The sequence below is a fragment of the Sinocyclocheilus rhinocerous genome, unplaced genomic scaffold (assembly GCF_001515625.1).
Source record: "Sinocyclocheilus rhinocerous isolate Xijiao unplaced genomic scaffold, SAMN03320098_v1.1 scaffold1351, whole genome shotgun sequence".
In the NCBI taxonomy this organism is placed as follows: domain Eukaryota; kingdom Metazoa; phylum Chordata; class Actinopteri; order Cypriniformes; family Cyprinidae; genus Sinocyclocheilus; species Sinocyclocheilus rhinocerous.
In genome coordinates this window covers 435271-442363 of record NW_015654494.1, presented here as the reverse complement: position 1 = coordinate 442363, position 7093 = coordinate 435271, and the positions used below count along the sequence as shown (strand labels likewise).

Sequence of the window (7093 nt, the reverse complement as noted above, 5' to 3'; positions counted from 1 at the left end):
TATATATATATATATATATATATATACACAGTATATAAACACACACACATACATATACACACATACTTTAATTTTTTTAAATAAAGCAATTATCAGGTTTTCACCCCGTTATCCTGATGTGACCGGTCGCCGCATCAGTGAGTGAGTGACTGTGGTTCGGAAGTATTTCGGTCAGGGTTTGGCTCTTTATCCATGGATCTACAGCTGACAGAGTGACTAATGCTGCTCGTCTTCATCCTCCTCCTCCTCCTCCTCCTCCTCCTCTGCCTGCAAGAACACACATATTTATAGAGCAGCAGCACCTGTTTTCATCATGTGGTGTGATATCAGTGAGTAAAAGCACTGAACCACAATCTGTGAGCGGATATCCAAGGAAATTCGCCCTTTCTGGGACAGGACACTGGAAAAAGCTGACAGAAGAAGCAGGAGACTGCAAACAAAAACAACACAGAGGCATTTCAATAAGCATCAGCAGCAAAAAAAAAAAAAAAGGCCAAAAAAGTTCAAATGGTCCAATTCAGCAAGTTGTTGAATTGATAGAGTGAATCAGTGAGTCAATTCAGTGAACCAATGAGTCGATTTAGTGATTCAGCAAATCAACAAAGTGAATCAGTGAATTGATTCTGTTAGTCAGTTAGCTGGTTCAGTGAATCAGTGAGTCGGTTTACTTAACTGATTCAGTTCATCAATTGTGCGAATCATTTCTGGTTTTTAATATTTATTTTAATTTATTATCATCTATATTAATTACTGGAGTTAAAAAATAATACTATTTTTATAAATAAATATAAATTATACAAATAATATTTTTATAATTTTTAAATAAATAATTTTTTATAAAGTTTTATAAATATATAAATAGTTATTTAATAAATATAAAGCTACAAATATTTCTTGTATTTAAAAATAAATAATATAAAAAGCACAGTTTAAATAAATCACAAATAATATTTTTATAAATGTAAAGGTTAAAAGTATTATTATAAATAAAAATATATAAATAGCATTTTTAAATGATCCTATAATTTAAAAACAAATATTATAAAAAATAATGTTTGAAAATATTTTTTATAAATACTTCATCCTCCTCCTCCTCCTCCTCCTCCTCCTCTGCCTGCAAGAACACACATATTTATAGAGCAGCAGCACCTGTTTTCATCATGTGGTGTGATATCAGTGAGTAAAAGCACTGAACCACAATCTGTGAGCGGATATCCAAGGAAATTCGCCCTTTCTGGGACAGGACACTGGAAAAAGCTGACAGAAGAAGCAGGAGACTGCAAACAAAAACAACACAGAGGCATTTCAATAAGCATCAGCAGCAAAAAAAAAAAAAAAGGCCAAAAAAGTTCAAATGGTCCAATTCAGCAAGTTGTTGAATTGATAGAGTGAATCAGTGAGTCAATTCAGTGAACCAATGAGTCGATTTAGTGATTCAGCAAATCAACAAAGTGAATCAGTGAATTGATTCTGTTAGTCAGTTAGCTGGTTCAGTGAATCAGTGAGTCGGTTTACTTAACTGATTCAGTTCATCAATTGTGCGAATCATTTCTGGTTTTTAATATTTATTTTAATTTATTATCATCTATATGTTTGAAAATATTTTTTATAAATATAAAGTTTAAAAATAATATTTATATGAATAAAAACAAATCACATTAACAATAACATTATATAGCTGAAAAATATTTATAAATAAAAATATATAAATAATATTTTATAAACAAAGTTTACAAATAACATTTTAGCAAAAAAAATATTAATATTTTAATAAATATACTTTAAAAATAATATTTTTTACTTAGATTTTGACTGCAGTTTACTACTTGCTCTAAACCTTGTGAATCTTCTTGGTTTGGTTGAAATGATGGTTCTTTGAATGCAACAGCAACAACAAAAAAAGTAATTAAAATTGAGATGCATATCAAATATTGTCTTACGGCAGAAAAATATTAATATTTTCCAGCTCTATCGCACATTCCAATAATGTTCTTTCTTTTAAGCTCTTTTAAGTCGCACAATGCACAACACAGATAAATAAACGCAGTGTAACAGCGTGTTCTGGAGAGTCTGAAAGCCTGTGAGCTCCACGGTAGCGATATGCGGATGAAACAGTGAAGCGTTGATTGCTACGGAGGACTGATCAGGCTGTAATGAGGATAATCCAGAAAATATTTAGCTGCACACGTTAAGCCCATAACAGCCCTCATGTAGAGTCTGTAGGATGTGATTTCTGTAATGCATGTATTGGCCGGTGATTTGCAGCTGTAGATCAGCTTCTCAGAGGCTTTTCACCTCAAAACCAGGAAGCAACTGCTCAGAAGACCCTCGCTAATGTAGAGCAATGCAATAAAAGCGATCAGAACACTTTAGCACATAAGAACATGCTAAAAACCACTAGAAAACACCTTTACAACCATGCAGCAATGCACTAAAAGCCAGTCCAAACACCACTAATGCATTAAAATGTATAACATACTTATAAAATATTTATTTATATTATAATATTTATAAATATTTACTTATTTATTTATAAAATATACAATTTATAAAGTATCTATTTATATAAAAATTTATAAAAAAAATTAATATGTTTTTAAAATTAAATAAAACGATCATTATTACATAAAAATCTTTACAATAATTTAAAAAAAAATAATAAAAAAAAAATCTAAAAACAGAATAATGACTATACAAAAATATACAAAAATATCCAAGAACAAATTAAACAAATTACAAAATAATAATAATGATAATAATAATAATAAAAAACAATAAATAAAAATCTAAAACAATTTAAATAATGAATAAATTAAGCATAAAAATAAAAACAATTAAAAAGCTATAGTGAAATAAAATAAAACAACAAACAGCAAAAGCTTGATGTTTCATCTAAAGTTTCATCCAGTTTGATGGCTAATGTAGTCGACTTAAACTCTTCATGTACTTTTTCTTTCTAAAACTGGCATGTATTGTGAGTGTATACTAAAACTACTCCAAAGCGCTTCATATTTCAAGAGTTGGGCCAAACTTTATCTGAGATCCGCTGTAATTGTTGCTCTGTCTGAATTACCAAACGAATCGCAACGGGCCACAGACACGCGAGTCGGATTGAAAAACCGAATAAATTATTGCCACGGTGCTGTCATTATTCTCTAGTCAAAACAAACCAGAAAGGTTCCTGTGATAAATAATGATGATTTTTCTTTGAAAGCAACATTGTGAAATGACAAGCCAAAACAAAAAAGACCCCGGCGTGGAGATGAAAGTCAGCGAAGAGTCTCATCGGAGCGCCGGCGCCACTTTGATCAGCCGCCCGTGAATTCGAAGAGTTTCAACACAAATCCAGTGAGTGCGACCTGACAGAAGTGCCTCGTCATCATCAGGTTCGAGACACAGCAAAAGCGCCTCTCTAGAGGTTCAGCTTAACCCGTCTGCAACCTCAAAGCCAGCGGCGTGTCGTCTTACATAGGGTTGGGTACCGAACTCGGTACTTTTAAGGGTACCGACCGAATTGCGTCGGTACTACACAGAAATATATTACTCTTGTATTACTTTTGTACAGTATAATGTACATCTTTAAATATTCCATTTTCTATCAAATTTAAATAAAACAATTAAATGATAAAAATAAATATTACAACCAGATTAATCACTTAATTGTAGAAAAAAATAACACAATTATTAGCCTATTAAAAAATGTTTTAAAAGAATTTTCACACAATTTTTCTTCCATGTATTAATTTCAACAGTAAACCTAAATAAACCAAAATAAAAGGGTTTAATTTTCATTTGATTTAAAATAAATGTTTAATGCCTTCATTTGATTTTCAGAAATATTAAAACAAGAATTTCTGGAAGAAAGAAAGAAAGAAAAAGTTTGTAGGGCCCTATTGTTCAAAATGTTGAAATTGAGACTTTTGGACTTATTTTTTCACTGAAATAAATGTTTTTGTAATTACACAGAGAGTAAAGTACCGAAAAAAGGTACCGTTGGATACTGGCACCGAAATTCAGGTACCGATACCGGTACCGTACCGGTTAAAATGTGAACGGTACCCAACACTAGTCTTACATCACAGGCCAGAGTCACTGCATGAAACCACCGCAGATTTGGCTCAAAACGACGATTTTTACGATACGTTTCTGAAAAACTTGAATCATACTATCAGAAAGAGAGTATTTAAACAGCAATGTTTCATTTCAAGCTAAATAAACTATAAAATGAAGCAGAGAAACGTGTTAGTACAGTTCTGTCCTGCTCAGGATTCAGCCATATTATATTTTTATTTTTCTCTCCAGTTCATAAGTTTTCTGTCTAATTTATTCAATGGATGGATGTTACGCTTGATGGATCATGTTAAGTGTGAAAAAGCAATAAATTATGAATGTTAAATGAAAGCAGACCTTGCCAACTTTTGAACCAAGAATCACTGACCAGCACATTTTTATTTTTATTCAAATTAATGTTTTTTTTTTCAATGAATGCACACTAGTACACATTATGCCAAACGATTACTTATACATGTAATAAAAAGTGCATGCATTTGAATAAATATTTAAGCTTGCAATAAAAAAAAAAATGTTAAATTGGATTTTAGTGTTTACTGCGAGAAGATGCACTGGTTCTCCTTTCTTATGACTCTTCAAATTTTCACCAAAAGGTTGGCAAACTGCAATCTTTGCAATCAACCACAATGCTTAATAATATGCTAAAAAACACAGCAAACATGCCAAAATGAGCTACAAAACTATTTAAACACCTCAATAGTACAACAACGTGCTAAAGACCATTCTAAACATGCTAGCAACCACATAGTAATGTGCAAAAAACACATTCACAGCCATGCAGCAATGTAATAAAAATAAGTCAAAAATTAGCCATACGCTAAAACAAAAATGCGCAGAAATGCCCTAAAAATTTGTCCAAACATGCGTTAAAACTATTAAAAATGACCACCAAAATGTTATAAAACACTTAAAACACCTTCAAAACCATTCAGCAATGTGCTAAAAGCCAGTCCCATCACTTTATATTCATAGCAAAATGCTAACAAACATTCAGAACAACCTAGAAACATCCTAAGATACAGCCATTCACTAAAATGTCCATTCAACATGCTAAAAAAACCCAATCAAAAATACCTTCGCAACTATTCAACATGCTAAAACGTGCTAAAAAAACCCCCATCAAAAATACCTTCACAGCTATTCAACATGCTAAAAAAAACACACCAAAATACTTTCACAACTACGTAGCAATGTTAAAACACAGTGTTACGTCCAAGGACGTTTTTTATTTTATTCGTTTTTTCTCTCCCTGTTTCTCTCTCTATCCCTTTTACTTCCTATAAGCAGGAGATAATGGCTGCCACCTGATTCCAATGATTGGTGATCCGACGTGATTGCAGGAGGAGGGGAAGCCATGAGGATTTAAGCAGCACCATTGCACAGCACAAGGTGTGTGTGGAGGCTGCGTCGTGAGGCTTCTATTCTCAATCCAAAAAGCTTGATTAGTTTTGGTTAATACTTTGTTGAATGATTTCTTTACAGTGTTATTGTGTTAACACTCTTGTGGTAATTGATGCCTACGACAAGAAACCTGGTTTGTTTTGGAAGTTACTATTTGTTTGTTCCTATTGCTCTTATTTTTTTTTGTTACCTATTAAACTTACATTGTTAATTTATTGGGAATGTGTTAGTAGAGAGGTGGGTGCCATTTTCTTTATCTTGTTTTTCTCTTGTTTATGCTAGTTAGGGAGGTAGTTTATTTTCTATTGTATTTTTCTTTTCTTTGTCTAGCTTAGTTAGTTTCTCCCAAATAGTTAGAGGGTTTATGTTTGTTGTTTTGGCCTTGCCCCCTCTTGAAGTTGTTTTGATATCGAGATTCGTGGCCTTTGTTAAAGCTCTGGGGTTGGGAATTGAACTTTGCTGCCTCCACACATCACCTTTTTATTCTGTTACCCGTTCCTCTAACCCTAAACTAACTGGGAACGTAACACACAGCAAAAGCCAATACATTAAAGAACTACCAAAAATACCTTCACAACTATTCAACATGCAAAAATATGCTAAAAAAAAACCCACCAAAAAATACCTTTGAAACTATTCCACATGCTAAAACATGCTAAAAACACCTTCACAACTATTCAACATGCTCTCTTCATCCCATGAGAGAGAAATAATGCTAAAATCTAGCAATGCGCTAAATCTATTAAAAATGTCCAATCAACATGCCAAAAACACGAAAAATACCTTCGCAACTATTCCACATGCTATAATGCTAAAAAAAAAAAAAAACCTTCACAACTATTTAACATGTAAAACATGCTAAAGAACACAAATACCTTTATTCAACATGATAAAATGCTAAAAAAAACTGCTAAAAAAGACACACTGAAAATACCTTCACAACTATTTAACATGCTAAAATACTAAAACGTAAAAAAACAAAAAACAAAACCCCAAAAATACCTTTGCAACTATTCAACATGGTAGAATGCTAAAATATGCTAAAAACGCCAAAATACCTTCGCAAATATTCAACATGCTAAAACATGCTAAAAAACCCTCCAAAAATACCTTCACAACTATGTAGCAATGCTAAAATATTACTAAACCCTCTTCATCCCATGAGAGAGAAATAATGCTAAAATCTAGCAATGCGCTAAATCTATTAAAAATGTCCAATCAACATGCCAAAAACACGAAAAATACCTTCGCAACTATTCAACATGCTAAAATGCTTAAAAACATGCTTAAACACACAAAAAATACTTTCACAACTATGTAGCAATGTACTAAAATCCAATCTAAACATCTTGAACGCATAGCAATGTGCTAAAAACGTTCAGAGCAAACCTAGCATCAAGCTAAAAAAAATCCCTTACAAAAAATTAACCATGGTTTTATTATAGTAAAAGAGCAGTAACTGTTTTTTTTTTGGTGTACTGGTTACCATTTGTATAACCACAGTTTTACTACAAATACGATGGGTAAACTATGGTTAATGTAGCAAAACCATGGTTAATGTGTGGTGACCATGGTTTCACTATAGTAACTTTATATATATATATATATATATATATATATA

At 32.1% G+C, this 7093-nt stretch overlaps 1 long non-coding RNA gene across 1 annotated transcript in view; it reads right to left on the bottom strand.

The window, feature by feature from the left end:
* LOC107717166 (uncharacterized) overlaps positions 1 to 7093 on the bottom strand; it is an 87019-nt gene that overhangs the window by 4781 nt on the left and 75145 nt on the right. The window contains exon 2 of the long non-coding RNA XR_001637291.1: positions 105 to 267. This is a non-coding gene — a long non-coding RNA (uncharacterized LOC107717166). The remainder of the gene's footprint in view (positions 1 to 104; positions 268 to 7093) is intronic.